Here is a 17,151-nt window from a genome sequence, read left to right as displayed (position 1 = left end):
TACATATGAATCTGGCTGTCATCAGGTCAAAGGCCATGCTTCCAGTCTTCCCACCATAGCAGGAATTGTACTCAAGAAACAGACTGAAGCCTCATGGGGTTTACTTGTTTACTTTGGCATGCCTATTTGGTGTCATGTGGGAGAGGTGGCCTTCCCTGGGATAGAACACAGTAGTTGGTTGTCCATTGTGAAATGTTCAGACCTGAAAATATGCATTGAAGTAACATTGTACAGACTGAGCGGGTTATATTTAGGAGTAGATGTGTATACACATATACATATAAGCATGTAAAATAATTAATAAAAATGAGACCATGAATTTGAAATAAGGTAGGAAGGAAGGGGGGTATGTGGGAGGGCTTGGAGGGAGGAAAGGAAAGAGTGAAATATTGTAGTTTTATAATCTTAAAGATAAAAACAGTGCTTCAGCTATAAACACTCCTTCTGCATATTCATGAGAAAAATCTTTCTGTGTGATGCGTCTGACCTGATCCTGGATGAGAATTGAAGGTGGTGTTTCAATGGTGTCATCCATTCTTTATGCTTTGAAGTAAAAGTACTATTGGAATGAAGACATTAGAAAGAGACTTGCTTCGTTTTTCCTTTTTTTCTTTTGTCTCACATAATTTTCTGATGAGAGAGACAGAGACAGAGACAGAGAGAAGAGAGAGAGACAGACAGACAGAGGAGAGAGAGAGAGAGAGAGAGAGAGAGAGAGAGAGGCTGCTACAGCATTAAGAATATAAAGGGCTCGCAATATCTCTGGGAACTGACAAGTCAAGTTCTAGGCTCTAAGACCTTTTGAACTTTTACACCCCATGCTTGTTAGAGGAGCCACCCAACAGCACCTCTCCTATGACATGTTTCTCAAAGGTCTGACAGCATGTAATAAATTTAACAATTGTTTCTTCCATCCTGGTATTTTAGAGGGCAAAGTCTTACTTTAAGAGAAAATGTTCAAGTTTTCTGTTGAACTCTTAAGTGGTAACTAGGATGATATCCTTTTTCTTTTCTTTTTTAATTCTATAGCACTCTTCAGAGGAGAAACAAACAGGCAGACACCTTGTGCTTCTGTTGAATTGTGAAGATTTGGATTTGACAGATGTCTGACAGAACTTTCAGTGCTGGCCTTGTCATTGTCCCACTGTGTGCCCTTGGAAAAGTAAGCATTTAAATGTGTTTTCCTTGGCGTAAACATCAGCCTTTTATTGGTAGCTGCCCTAGAGGGCATCAATAGATTACCTCTACTGTGTTCATCAGAGTACCTGAAAGCATCAATTTAGAGAAAGGGTTGTAATTTTCATTCCTGGCTTCCTAAGTTTCAGTCCACGGTTACTTGGCCTTGATACTTGGGACCCACTATGGAAAGGTAGGAAAAGTAAGTCACAGTGAATACCTGTGACTGGGGCTTGGCTTGCCTCACATGATGCTGCTTTGCATGACAAGCTTGACAGCAAACTTGCAATGTCTACAAAGATTTTTATTATATATATATATATGTATGTATATATATCATACAATGTAATACACATATACATACACACAACTGAAACTACCATTGTTTTAAAATGGATGCTTTAACTATATAATAAGTCAAAAACCAAAGCTAAAAAATATGGCTCATCACAGAAACAAAAATTAGCTAATAGTTTCAGCTTTAATATTAATGCCAATATTTCATTATGGTAGACCAAAGTGGAATCCACCTGCATGCCCTTCGCATGAAAGGTGCTAGAACCATCGTCTCTAAACCTAGAGTGCAGAGTACTCTGGAGATATCAAAGCATGGACTATTGAGACACATGGCTTCTAGAGCGCTACTTTAATAATCATTGAAGTAAACCTATCTCAACGGATTGAATGTTGTATGATTCATTATGTATCATTCCCAATAAAATTATAGAAATGAGTAGCAGTGTTCTGAGACTCATGGAGAGATGTGGATAAAACCATAAAATGGCATTAAGAATTTCAAAAAGAAACCTTCCTCACCTTGCCTGTCTGTGACAGCGTCTTGATGATATTTTCTTAAATACGGTATGTTCAATAATTTCCAGGAAAGATACATCTAACTTTTATGCATAGCTTATTACAACTGCTTGGAAGCTATGGTTGCTTTAAAATGAGTACTTTAACTTTAGAATTAATCAAAAACTATACAAAATATATCAATATTTCTAATTGTTGCCTCTTTCTGGTGGGATCCAGGCTGATCAAGGGATTTCTCAGGGGCCCTGATGGCAGGACAATGAAATCCTAGGTCTTTTTCCTTTCCTCAAGGCAAGGTCCAGTCTTGCTCTGGGGCCAGGGCCTCAGAGTAGTTTAGGTTTCTGTTCATGGTGACCTGACTTTCCCTCTAAAAGAAATCCACTGTCTGCTCCGTCTGTGGCCCACTTGAAATAGTTAGGGTTCTCTTTGTCCAGTTCTTGATTTAGCTCATTGTGCTAATAGACTTTGGGCTTTTGTGGGATAGATTCCATGTCTCCCTCTTTTTTTCTCTATATACTGTATGTAATATGTTGTACTTCCTAATAAATATTTTTGCCATGAGCCATCAGCCTGTATGTATAAGACCTCCTGATCCAAAATTTCCCATCTGCTTTACTTTCTCATCATATGATTCTCTCTCTCTCTCTCTCTCTCTCTCTCTCTCTCTCTCTCTCCTCTCTCTCTCTCTCTCTCTCTCTCTCTCTCTCTCTCTCTCTCTCTCTCGGACTTATCACTGAATAATGATCTTGTGGTCTTGTTCACCATCTAAAGCATTACAGTATATAGCAAATACAATATATTTTTATATTCCTAAAATAAGAAAAGAAAGAAAGAAATTCCAGTCCACTGAGAGCTATTGTGCCAGCTAGCTAGTTTAATATCAACACTTGAGATAAGTAAAAGTCGTTCTGAAAGAGGGAATCAAGGGAATCTCACTTAAAAAGTTGCCTCATCTTTACCGGAGAGCCCAGCTACTGTGTACATTGCCAACTCTGGAGACACGGTCTTGGGGCTATATGAAGGCAGGCTGAGAAGCCATGAAAAGCAGGTCAATAACCAGCCTTGTTCTGAGGCGTCTGCATCAGTTCCTGCTTCCAGGTTCCTGCCTTGAGTTCCTGCCCTGAATTTTCTCCAGTGATGGTGTGTAACTTGTGTGTTTTAAACTGAAGTAAACCCTTTGCTCCCAAAGTTGCTTTCGATCATGGTATTTTATCAGAGAAAGAGAAACCCTAAGACAACTATCAAGTTTCAATAGCAACCAAAATAAAAACACAGCATAATTAAATATCAATGTATATAATGTAGATTCCTAAAATACTCTCATAGACTTGCATAGTTAGAATGAACTAGAGTTAAGGTTAAAATATATATAAAATATTTGAGATTCTGAGGAAACAAATTCTCACAATGCACACAAATTAAGCTAGGTGCTAAATGTAGGATTAACTTCGAAATCAGTTTCCTTGAGTTATACTATTTCTTATTGCATATGTAAATTCCTTTTGGTAGAGACCATTCACCAGTTTTCTGTGACTCACAGAAAGAATGATTGCTTACATTACCAAAGTACTTCTATTTCTTCTAAGTCCTCACATCATACATTGATTTTTCCAGCTTCTACATTGTCACATTGTACATTGTTTCTACATCTTCTAAATTTTCATGTTCTACACTGTTTTTGTTTCACTTTAATAGTTTATTTTTGACAGATATATTACATGCAGTTTTCACAACTATTTTAAAACTGAATATTCTCAAAGTGTTCTTATTCCTTACTTTATAGTGATACTAACTAAACATAGAATTGATATCGTGACACTATTATATTAATTTGTACTATGGAATAATTTTAATATTATAATAAATTATCCTATTACTTTCACCCAAAATCGCTTATTTAGTTTACTTTTCCAACAATTATATGCTATTTTCTTTTAATGCTCATCAAAACTATGACTTCTACCTATTTTCTACCATCTACTGAATTTTTTGATTCTTAAATGAGAATATCTTCAATGTCTGAAAATGGACATGAGAATGTCAAACTGGGCATAATTTTTTACAGTTCTCAGTTTAGAATTGTGTGTAGACAAAGATCTCAGCATTTGATTTAATGGATTTCCATTTGACTGTTTGATATTCTACTAAAATAACTACAATCACTGTGTGTGTGTGAGAGTGTGTATATATGTGCATGTTTACATGTGACTCTGTGTGTGTGTGTGTGTGTGTGTGTGTGCGCACGTGCACGCTTGTGTTTCATCTAGGCTGTGGGGAACCATCAGAGGAAAACTTGTGGGAGTCAGTTCTTTCCCTCTACCATGTGAGTTTCAGAGGTTGAACACCAGTTGTAGGACATAGCAGCAAGTACCTTTACCTGCAGATCCACCTTGATGGCCTTCTTACCATTTGTATAGAGGCCCAGAAAAAAATGTGCTTTTTCTTGCTCATCTTGATGACATATGCCATTTTCAGGAATAGTAGGACATGAGAACCATTTGGCATTACTGCCTTTCCTTGATATTTGGAGTGTCTCTCGATGTATAGAATAAGAAGAATTGAAATCACTGACTTGTTCATGACTAACTTTTAGGATGACTATTTTTTGACAGGAAGGTTGATGACCAAGGACAGAGAACTGCACAAACTATATCCACTAAGATGTGTTTACTTCAGCACTGTTTAAAAAATTGTTGTGGACTCTCCTTATAAATATCTATGCCTTGAACAATCCTGTGTTAAAAGTACAACTAGAAAACATGAACATTGAGATCTGAGAGCATTACCTATTGTACCTATATAATGTTGGGGATAAAACTCCCTCAGTCCCTTCCTAAGATCTTTAATATATAAGTTTTCCCCCTGAAATATTAGGATAGGTTCCTGGACATTGGGTGATTATTAAATCAATAGGCAAAAGTTGCTAGATTTTAAAAACTGAAAATAGAGATGAATCACTTTCAAATGACTTTCTCTACTTGAGCCTTTTCATCTCCTCTTAATACTCTATGTAACCAGTTTCCTTTAAGGGCTCTGACTGGATAAATATGCCAGTCGATATGTGTAACACAACTGTTTTCATTGACTTATGACTTGTGAAGATTTTGAGAGACATTTCCTCCTTGTGGAGAATTCTTATAGAGAATCTGAAGCTCTGAGGAATTAAAAGTATGACCCTGGTTCACTTCTTGTATTGACAAAGACCGGGAATGGCAATCTACACCCAATTATCAGCTCTGAGTGTTTAGGATATGGTTACTATCTCCATAAATGTTATTTTACAGTGAGTGGCATAGTCTCTGATTGATGAATCAGGGATACTCATAAAGCAACAAAAGACATTGAGTGGATGGTATGGATGTTCTTTTGTTCCGTTCTCTGGATTGTATCTCTTCTTTTTTATGAGTTTATAGCTCCTGTTAGTGGAGGGAATTCAATCATGTTTTATGCATTTATAGAGTGATGGCTTTTAAGGAACAACAAAGGTCCACAAACAAAAAGAAAGACTAAGGACTAAGATAACTTCCAAAAGAAAAAACCCTCACTCCACTAGGGCATTCCCCCACTATCACTACTGTCTTGATTTGCCAGTCCTTTGGGAAAAAAATGACAGTGAAAGAGTTTCAGTTATGTCCTAAAAGAAAACCAAAAAAAAAAAGGTGTTAGAGAGATTCAAGTGTGTGACTACCATAGTTTGAATTAAATAGTCACATTAAACGACACAGAGAGGACCCAGTACAGGACTAGTGATGCTTTAAACCCGAGAGAGTGAGGGGAGGAAGCCTGTCATTGGGTGAAGCCTGCAAGGCTTTCTAGCACTAAGATCATTCAAAAGTCATTTTCTCATTTCTTTTGACGGCAAGTGCAAGAGAGCCACCACTCTCCGAGCCAACTGCTTCAATATAAAACATTGACCTCATAAGCTAAATGCTTCATTTGGTTCCAAGCTGGGAGAAGAAATAAGAGGAAATTTCTAATATGACTTGTGTAATCCTATGTCCTGAAAAGTGTTTGACTCATGCATTTATTAACTTTAAATCGACAAACTCCAAATAACAAAACACATAGCATAATAAAAGCCAAATGCCTTTATTCCAATAAAGATGTACTTGAAAGATCAAATATGAAGCAATACCACTTGATAAACGACTTAAATCAACTAGCATTTGGGCTGGCTTTCAGGGTCCTCACTCAAATTTGTAGTTTTAAAGAGCAGAATAATCTTTGCATCACGAGTCAATAGCTCTGTATTTTTAAAGATTGATGAATAAATACTGAAACTGTGATAAAATTTTTAAATGGAATATTATTCAGCTATTAAGAAGAATGAAGCTCTGCCCGGAAGTGAACTGATACCACCCCATGGCTCCCTGCACCCAAATGCCGAGGGGAAGAGAGTTAAATACCCAGAAATGCAGACCTTCTGAGACCACAGGACAAACTGCCACTTCTGCACACCTCTGCCCACATCCCTGGTCTCAGGGGAAACTGCAGAGTGACTCTAGACACAGGGATATAGGAACAGTCAGTTGCCAGTACCTGCAGTTCTAGTCTGGGCCCAGGACTGAACTAAATCGGCCAAACAGCTCCCTGCACCCAAATCCCATGGGGGAGAGAGCTGGACCCTCAGAAGTGTAGACACTCCTGAGAAGTCAGAGGAGACTACCCTCTACCCACAGTCCAGACCCAAGAGGGTCTAGAATGTGGCCTAGTGCCAACTGTGCCCCCTGGGTGCAAGGACCTAGGAACAATCGGTCAGGGCACTTCTGATTCCTGCCTGCACCTAGAGCTGGAAGACAGTCAACCAGGAGCACCTACACACTGGAAATCAGAGCACCCATTCTCAGAAAAACCTGAAAGAAATCAGGAAAACAGTTCTACAGGAGTGCTGACATAGAGACTTACAGGAGGGTCAAACCACTTCAGAAACAGCAAGACAAGCAAACACCAGAGACAACCCAATGACTAGAGGCAAGCCCAGGAAACTAAGCAACAGAAACCAAGACTAGTTGTCAACATCAAAGCCCAGTACTCCCACCAAAGAAAATAGTGGATATCCAAACATAACAGAGAAGCAAGATTTAGATTTAAAATCACATTTTAGGATAATGATGGAGGACCTTAAGAACATTAATAACTCCCTTAAAGAAATGCAGGACAACACAAGTGAGTAGAAGCCCTTAAAGAGGAAACACAAAAATTCCTGAAAGAATTATAGGAAAACACAACCAAACAGGTAAAGGAATTGAACAAAACCATACAGGATTTAAAAATGGAAATAGAAACAATAAAGAATGCACAAAGGGAGACAACCCTGGATAGAGAAATCCTAAGGAAGAGGCAAGGAGCCATAGATACAAGCCTCACCAACAGAATACAAGAGATAGAAGAGAGAATCTCAGGGTCAGAAGATACCATAGAAAACATTGACACAACTGTCAAAGATAATATAAAAGGGAAAATGCTCCTACCCCAAAACATCCAGGAAGTACGGACACAATGAGAAGATCAAACCTAAGGATAACAGGTATAGAAGAAAATGAAGATTCCCAACTTAAAGGCAGGATATAATCAGACTCAGGGCTGAAACCAACCAAGTAGAATTGAAAAGGACTATACAAAGAATCAATAAAACCAGGAGCTGGTTCTTTGAGAAAATCAACAAGATAGATGAATCTTTAGCCAGAATAACCAGAGATCACAGAAAGTGTAGCCAAATTAATAAAATCAGAAATAAAAAGTTAGACATAACAACGGAATCCGAAGAAATGTAAAAACATCATCAAATCCTACTACAAAAGCCTATATTCAACAATATTGGAAAATCTGGAGGAAATGGACAATTTTCTGGACAGATACCAGGTACCAAAGTTAAATCAGGAACAAATAAACCATCTAAACACTCCCATAACTCCTAAAGAAATAGAAGCATTTATTAAAAGTCTCCCAACCAAAAAGAGCCCAGGACCAGATGGGTTTAGTGCAGAATTCTATCAGACCTTCATAGAAGACCTCATACCAATACTGTCCAAACTATTCCACAAAATTGAAACAGACAGAGCACTACCAAATTCCTTCTATGAAACCACAATTACTCTTATACTGAAACCACACAAAGACTCAACAAAGAAAGAAAACTTCAGACCAATTTTCCTTATGAATATTGATGCAAAGATACTCAATAAAATTCTTGCAAACCAAATCCAAGAACACTTCAAAATGATCATCCATCATGATCAAGTAGGCTTCACCCCAGGCATGCAGGGGTGGTTTAATATACAAAAATCCATCAATGTAATCCACTATATAAACAAACCCAAAGATAAGAACCACATGATCATTTCATTAGATGCTGAGAAAGCATTTGACAAAATTCAACACCCCTTCATGATAAAAGGCCTGGAAAGATCAGGAATTCAAGGCCCATGTCTAAACATAATAAAAACAATATACAGCAAACCAGTAGCTAACATCAAACTAAATGGACAGAAACTTGAAGAAATCCCACTAAAATCAGGGACTAGACAAGGCTGTCCAGTCTCTCCCTACTTATTCAAAATAGTACTTGAAGTCCTAGCCAGAGCAATCAGACAACAAAAAGAGGTCAAAGGGATACACATTGGAAAGGAAGACGTCAAAATATCACTATTTGCAGATGATATGATAGTATACATAAATGACCCCAAAAATTCCACCAAAGATCTACTAAGCCTGATAAACAACTTCAACAAAGTGCCTGGGTATAAAATTAACTCAAACAAATCAGTAGCCTTCCTCTACACAAAAGATAAACAGGCTGAGAAAGAAATTAGGGAAACGACACCCTTCATAATAGTCCCAAATAATATAAAATCCCCTGGTGTGACATTAACCAAGCAAGTGAAAGATCTGTATGACAAGAACTTCAAGTCTCTGAAGAAAGAAATTGAAGAAGATCTCAGAAGATGTAAAGATCTCCCATGCTCATGAATTGGCAGGATTAATATAGTAAAAATGTAGCTCTCTCCCGAGAGACACAGCCAGAATACAGCAAACACAGAGGCGTATGCCAGCAGCAAACCACTGAATTGAGAATAGGACCCCCGTTGAAGGAATCAGAGAAAGAACTGGAAGAGCTTGAAGGGGCTCGAGACCCCATATGTACAACAATGCCAAGCAACCAGAGCTTCCAGGGACTAAGCCACTACCTAAAGACTATACATGGACTGACCCTGGACTCTGACCTCATAGGTAGCAATGAATATCCTAGTAAGAGCACCAGTGGAAGGGGAAGCCCTGGGTCCTGCTAAGACTGAACCTCCAGTGAACTAGACTGTTGGGGGGAGGGGGACAATGGGGGGAGGGTGGGGAGAGGAACACCCATAAAGAAGGGAAGGGGGGAGAGGGATGTTTGCCCGGAAACCGGGAAAGGGAATAACACTCGAAATGTATATAAGAAATACTCAAGTTAATAAAAAAAAATAGTAAAAATGGCAATTTTGCCAAAAGCAACCTACAGATTCAATGCAAACCCCATCAAAATTCCTACTCAATTCTTTATAGAGAGAGAAAGAGCAATTTGCAAATTCATTTGGAATAACAAAAACCCTGGATAGTGAAAACTATTCTCAATAATAAAAGAACTTCTGGGGGAATCACCATCCCTGACCTCAAGCTGTATTGCGGAGCAATAGTGATAAAAACTGCATGCTGTACAGATACAGGCAGATAGATCAGTGGAATAGAATTGAAGACCCAGAAATGAACCCACACACCTATGGTCACTTGATCTTTGACAACAGAGGTAAAACTATCCAATGGAAGAAAGATAGCATTTTCAACAAATGGTGCTGGTTCAACTGGAGGTCAGGATATAGAAGAATGCAGATCGATCCATGCTTATCACCCTGTACAAAGCGTAAGTCCAAGTGGATCAAGGACCTCCATGTCAAACCAGACACACTCAAACTAATAGAAAAACATGTGGGAAGAGTCTTGAACACATGATCACTGGGGAAAATTTCCTAAACAAAACACCAATGGCTTATGCTGTAAGATCAAGAATTGATAAATGGGACCTTATAAAACTGCAAAGCTTCTAAAAGGCAAAACACACTGTCATTAGGACAAAACAGCAACCAACAGACTGGGAAAAGATCTTTACCAATCCTACAACAGATAGAGGCCTTATATCCAAAATATACAAAGAACTCAAGAAGTTAGACCGCAGGGAGACAAATAACCCTATTAAAAAATGGGGTTCAGAGCTAAACAAAGAATTCACAGCTGAGGAATGCCGAATGGCTGAGAAACACCTAAAGAAATGTTCAACATCTTTAGTCATAAGGGAAATGCAAATCAAAACAACCCTGAGATTTCACCTCACACCAATGAGAATGGCTAAGATCAAAAACTCAGGGGACAGCAGATGCTGGCGAGGATGTGGAGAAAGAGGAACACTCCTCCATTGTTGGTGGGATTGCAGAGTGGTACAACCATTCTGGAAATCAGTCTGGAGGATCCTCAGAAAATTGGACATTGAACTGCCTGAGGATGCAGCTATACCTCTCTTGGGCATATACCCAAAAGATGCCCCAACATATAAAAAAGACACGTGCTCCACTATGTTCATTGCAGCCTTATTTATAATAGCCAGAAGCTGGAAAGAACCCAGATGCCCTTCAACAGAGGAATGGATACAGAAAATGTGGTACATCTACACAATGGAATATTATTCAGCTATCAAAAACAACGAGTTTATGAAATTCATAGGCAAATGGATGGAACTGGAAAATATCATCCTGAGTGAGGTAACCCAATCACAGAAAAATACACATGGTATGCACTCATTGATAAGTGGCTATTACCCCATAAGCTTGATTTACCCAAGGTGCAATCCACAGGATGCTCAAGAAGAAGGATGACCAAAATGTGGATGCTCCCACTCTTTGTAAAAAGGGAAATATATCCAAAGGAGGGGATATGGAGGTAAAGTTTAGAACAGCAACTGAAGGAATGGCCATTCAGAGCCTGCCCCACATGTGGCCCATATATATACAGCCACCAAAACTAGATAAGATTGATGACGCTAAAAAGTGCATACTGAAAGGGACCGGATATAGATCTCTCCTGAGAGAAACATCCAAAGCATGTCCAATACAGAGGTCAATGCTAGCAGCAAACCACTGAACTAAGAACAGGACCCCCTTTGGGGGAATTAGAGGAAGGATTGAAAGAGCTGAAGGGGCTTGCAATCCCATAAGAACAACAATGCCAACCAACCAGAGCTCCCAGGGACTAAACCACTACCAAAAGACTATACATGAACTGACCCTGGGCTCCAACTGCATATGTAGCAGAGAAGAGCCTTGTTGGGGCACCAGTGGAAGGGGAAGCCTTTGGTCCTGCCAAGGTTGGACTCCCAGTGCAGGGGAATGTCAGGGGTGTGTGGGGGGTTGATGGTAAGTGGGTTGCATAGGGGGGAACACCCATATGGGGGAGTGGATGGGGGGGGTCTTATGGACAGGAAACCAGGAAATGGAATAACATTTGAAATGTAAATAAAGAAATATATCTAATAAAAATTTTTACAAAAAAATTTAATCTTGAAAAACAACAAAAAAAGAGAATAGAATTACAAAATTAGCAGGTAAATAGGTAGAGTTAGAAACAACCATTTCCAGGAAACCCAGACTAACCCCCAGACCAAGGAAGATAAATCTTGCTTTTTCTTTTTCATTTTACATGTTAGCTTTCAATGTTCAGATATGTGGCTTTCATTTTGAATACCTAAGGGTTTAGGAAATCATCAAGGGCTCATGGGGTAGGGAGGGATGCTTTCAAGGGTGGAGAGATAGAATCCATTAGTGGGTAGAAAGAGGGATAACAGAACAGGAATCATTAAATTATGACAGAGATGGATGCAAAGACTAGAAGAGGACACACAGAGAGGAAGATAGACATTATCAATTTTTCAAAAACTTTGTATAAAACCTACTACTAGAAGCTTCCAAAAATATGTAATATATACATACATGTACATTACACACACATGTACATATAGGTATACCTATATGTATGCATATATTTTTAATAGACTTATTCTATAGTGGGACAGCAATGCCTCTTCTAGACATGGCTGGCTGGCAAGTAAAAAGCCTAGCATTGAGAATGAGATACTTCTATGGGAGTTCTAGGCCAGTGAGGTCTCAAAGATTATAGACTATTTCCAATGCTCTCGGTTGCCTTCCAGAACTTGATGGTGCTAACCTGGAAGTTTCATCAGTACTGGCTAGCTTCTACAGTGCTAGGAAATGATACAGATCCTACAGAAGGAAAGAGTAACCACCAGCAATATATAGCTATAAACCCTACAAGCTACTAGTATGGCTGGCAAGGTATGTCCATCGAAGCAATAGTCATCTTAACGTCAGGGTCGTAACTACCTTGTGACTGAACTTAGTGCCTACTTCATAAGATGTTATAAGAGTCTGTGTTTAGATAGGCCTAGTGGAGAACCTACAGTTATTTTTCTACTAAATGGACATAGTTTTAAAATGGCTCCTAAAGACTTGTCATTATATCTGTATATTAGTTAGTCTCCCAATCCTCAGCAAAAACAAGGAAACAAAAACTTCTTTTAGCCGTCGTTGGCAATTAACGCAGAGGTCTACAACTGGTCAAAATGCAGAGAATGGAATGCAAGACTGTAGAATGTTCAACTTTAAGTGGGACATCTGTATCACACTCACCTCCTTGCTAAAATTGTAAGAGTCAGAGGCAGTGAATGACCACCAGGAAACAGAATTTTCCAGATGGGACAGGACAGTAGTATACATGCGCTTACAGTCATTGTTACAGGATGCGAAAGACCTACAGAAGCTTATATTATATAACAAAAGGGTGAAAATTCCCAACCCTAACTAAGGAGCTCTTGGCAATTTGATAGCTAGTAGGAGAGGGAGAGTCAGTTTTTTAAGAGTGTGTAGGTTGAGTAATACCTCAGTGGATGACCACACACACACACACACACACACACAGTCACACATAAACACAGACACACACACTCACACTCACACACTCACACACAGACACAAACACAGACACACACACACACACACACACGAGTGTGGTTGGCAAAATTGGACTCAATGGGTTCAGACTTTTGGGGAAAGGATGTGAGGTTGGGTGAATGGGGAAAAATATGTGGGAAGAGTTGGGAAGAGTTTTGATCAAAATACATTGTATGAATTTCTCAAATATCTAATTCCAATGTAAAGAGAAAAATTCTCTTTTAATGTAAAACTTATGTGACCTAAGTAAAAATCTTCCATAACGTATCTGTGGAAATAATAATTGATTCCCCTTGGTTATGTGCTTTGACTCCTTATCCTTCATTTTTATTTCTCTTTAACTTTTCCTTTTCATCCTGCCTAGGAAATAGAGCCTCTCTAACTCTAGCCTTGATTATTACATGAGTGGACTGAAGCAGCAAGGAGGAAGTGAAAAGCAGGAGAAGATAATTAATCTAAAGTCATCATCATTATTAGTGAATGTCCTGGTGTTTCCTGAAGCCCCAGTAACTTGCCTGAGACTAAAGAGACTTGACTTCTCATTAAGGAAACTTGCTCGTAGGTCTCTCAGCTCCCAACACAGACATCCCTTGTCTTAATTGACACTGCAAATGGTCCTAGGGGAACTTGAAATAACCTTTAAGGACAGCGTAATGGCATCTGTTCAGACTGTTTTCTCCTTCAGGGTGAATTCAGTAGTGATGCTTTCTTATAATGACAGCAATAATTGAACTTCTAAAGTTGTTCTACTGCATGGTCAAGGCTCTCCCATATCACTATAGGATTGCTGAAAGGAGAGAGGTGATGTCCACTTTCTGCTTGCATGGATAGCATATAGATAAACCCAATCTAAGGCAAGGATCCATATGACAAAGAAAAATGATATAGCTAATAAAGGTAATGGTAGACACTGTTTTCCCTACTTGTCTAGAATGTCCTTTCCTCAAGCCCTTCCTCCATCAGTTGTAGGTCCAAGTGTATCTCATGGCATGTCCTGTGAAATTACCTTCTATATACTTTTGATGTAGAAGCCTTTAACTTTTGTGGCAAATCAATTCCAAAAAGCCAGCCCATGTATATTGTTGGTAGACAGCTTGCTCTTCTGGTGTCAAAAGTTTTGTGGTACACATCTCCACACGCTTCAACAGCTATGCTCTCCTGTACTGGTCTAGGCTACCCTTATTATTCCTAGGAATTTGTAAAATTAATAGTGGAATTTGTGTGCATGGTTTAATGAATTAGAAAGGTGGTCCTTTATTGCTTATCTTAAGTTGGGCTACTGAAAGGTAATTCACCTTTAAAGTTGACCCTAGTTGATACGTTTATTCTGTTACTCATCTCTCATCTGCTATGCCCTTAAATAGTGTCCACCATTTAAACAGAGGGAAGACATGGGAAGAGACTGTAAATTGTCTTTCTGACAACAGTATTTTAATGTGGTAAGATTTTCTCTACAAGATCATTACAAAGTCTGTGCTGCCTACACTGTGTGTGTGTGTGTGTGTGTGTGTGTGTGTGTGTGTGTAAACATGCTTGTATACAGCCTGAAATTGATGTGCTACTCTAAGTTATGAGAAGTATTTAGCTAACTCCTATTCTCAGAGATGCTTGAATGAAAGATAGGTCCTTGAGTGATGGTAATGCTATTGACTTTGACTTTGCCCCTCCCAAGTTTCTAGTCCCCCTACTGCTCCCACTTACCAGATCATCAAAGGTCAGGTACCCTGAACAGGAAACCTGTCAAAGAGAAAGTACATTACAAGGAAATAATGGAATCACAGTCACGGAAGTGTGTGTGCATAGAAACCATCCACAGGAACCGAGTTCATTCTGTATGGTATCGCAACATATCAAAAAGGCATAACACGATTCTGCCTCTGTCAGAATGGATACTGCCAGAAGGCTGACAGTGATTGTAATAAGAATTATAAATATTTCATCCTCCAAAATGAGTTCAGAGAACTTTGAGGAAAGTCAATCCTGTATAAATGTGGTCATGATAAGACGAGTGACTCAATTCTTGCTTCCTAGAAGCATTTCTCGTTTGCTATGACAATCGGATGCATACATAAAAACGATGACATTTATTGAGTGGTACAAAATGGTGGGGAATTTCTCTAGATATTTCATATGTATGCATTATCTTTTGTATTGTTTTCTAAAAATCCCATTTGTCATGTAAGGAAACTGTGACAAAGACAGATGAGGTAACTCATACAAGTCATAGACATAGTAAGTTATAAAACCAGAACTCAGGCAGCCTGGCTTGCACTTCCCATGTTCTAATTATATATATGAGCTTTCCACGGCAGTATTTCCAGTCATTTTTGCTCAGCACATCTTGATCAATTTTTCAAGCATAAAAACAAACTTTAGACACACAGTTTTTAATTACCACATACACCAAAACTAAAAGAAGGCTTTATCAACTTATCTGATATAAAAAAACATTTAGTCAGAACAACCACCTCTTTTTCTCCCTGAAGTATACACTGTTACTTTAGGATTTAAAATTTATTATCAATCAGCAAGTCATCATCTACCTTATTTAAATGTAACAAATGGTTGTATACTCCATTGGTAAGACAGCAATCTCTTGGTAAACTTAGTGCCCTGATGTGCGGGCAGGTGATTTGAAAGTTGTTGAATTATCTCAGGATCGTCTGCTTCAGATCTAGAAGTGATGAGGATATAGTAAAATAATGGAGAAGAAACCTGCAGCCTCTACTTGATTGCATATTAACTAACATAATTCCATGATGGATTTCTGAGAACACCTTTTTCACATACAAAATGAGGCAAATTCATACACTCAATGTTTTATATACACAATGAAACTTCTTAATAAAGAAGTTTCTTTCAGTATGTTCCTTTTATTGGGTGGATATTAGGTAGCTGACTCTTCCTAGGGCACAATACTGGAAAATAAATTTAAATTCTGGCATCCTAATTGATGAAGCCAGCAAGGACACTGAGTCACCAACAAGTCCTGGCTGTGGGTTTCAGAGGTGTTATTCTCATGGAAAGTAGTGTAGAAGAAGGAGGATTGTTGACAATTATAATGTCTCCCTGTATTTCATTATCTTCTCTGATTTAGAGTTGGCGTGACAGTGTTGATGAAGTGGTGTTTAAAGTTGATACATAGTTAAGTTTATAACTTTAGTATCTCTTAGCCTATTCTCCTAAAAGAATAATGGTTTCTCTTCAGGGACCATTGAGAATGATATGAGGAGGAGGATGAGGAGGAGGAAGAGGAGGAGGAGGAGGAAGAAGAGGAGGAGGAGGAGGAGGGAGAGGAGGAGGAGGAGGAGGAGGAAGAAGAGGAAGAGGAAGAGGAAGAGGAAGAAAAGTCCATGAATCTCAAATATGTTAGCAAGCAAAGTTAGATAATCATTAGTTTTCTAGAGTCAGTGACTTTTCTCCTTGCTGTGACATAATACCTGAAAAACAATATGAGGAAGAATTTAGTTTGATTCACAACTTGAGGGTACAGTCTACCATGGCAGTATCAGGAGGCAGCTGGTCACAAAACAGAAAGACACAAACACAGAAAGACATTCTGTGTTCAGTATTTCTCTTCACTTTTGGTGTTCAATTCGCTTTCTCCTGTGTATCAAGTCCTGGACACAGTACATTCAAGTTAAGCCATCTCTCTTCCCTTGGACCATCAAGGAAATATACACATGCCTTCAATTACCCTGTTCCCATGCTGATATTGAATCTGGTCAAATAGACAGTGAATTGTAACCGCCACCTCAACAACAATGCAGAGCTATAAACTGTAGTCTTCATTTGCATTCAAAGGTCCCCAGAAATATATCTGCATTAGACATCATGCCTCTTCTGAGTATTATCTGTTAGAAAGAAAGAATGTGTCTTACATAAAATTGTTGAGATAGCTTCCTTTAGCTATATTCAGCCACCAGTTCTGAGCCATCAAAAATTAGTGAATGACTTTGGTGATTGTAAATCAGTTGTTTGAAACTGCACTCATCAGCTGTTCCACATCCTTCAGTAGGTGATTGGCAGGGCGTCAAGATCTTTGATAACGCTATCACAGACAGTCTTCATACAGCACTTGGCAGAAGGAAATTTCACTATCTGTTTCATT

Source organism: Rattus norvegicus, chromosome 20, assembly GCF_021556685.1.
Source record: "Rattus norvegicus strain SHRSP/BbbUtx chromosome 20, alternate assembly SHRSP_T2T, whole genome shotgun sequence".
Classification (NCBI taxonomy): Eukaryota; Metazoa; Chordata; class Mammalia; order Rodentia; family Muridae; genus Rattus; species Rattus norvegicus.
This window is presented reverse-complemented; position numbering follows the sequence as displayed.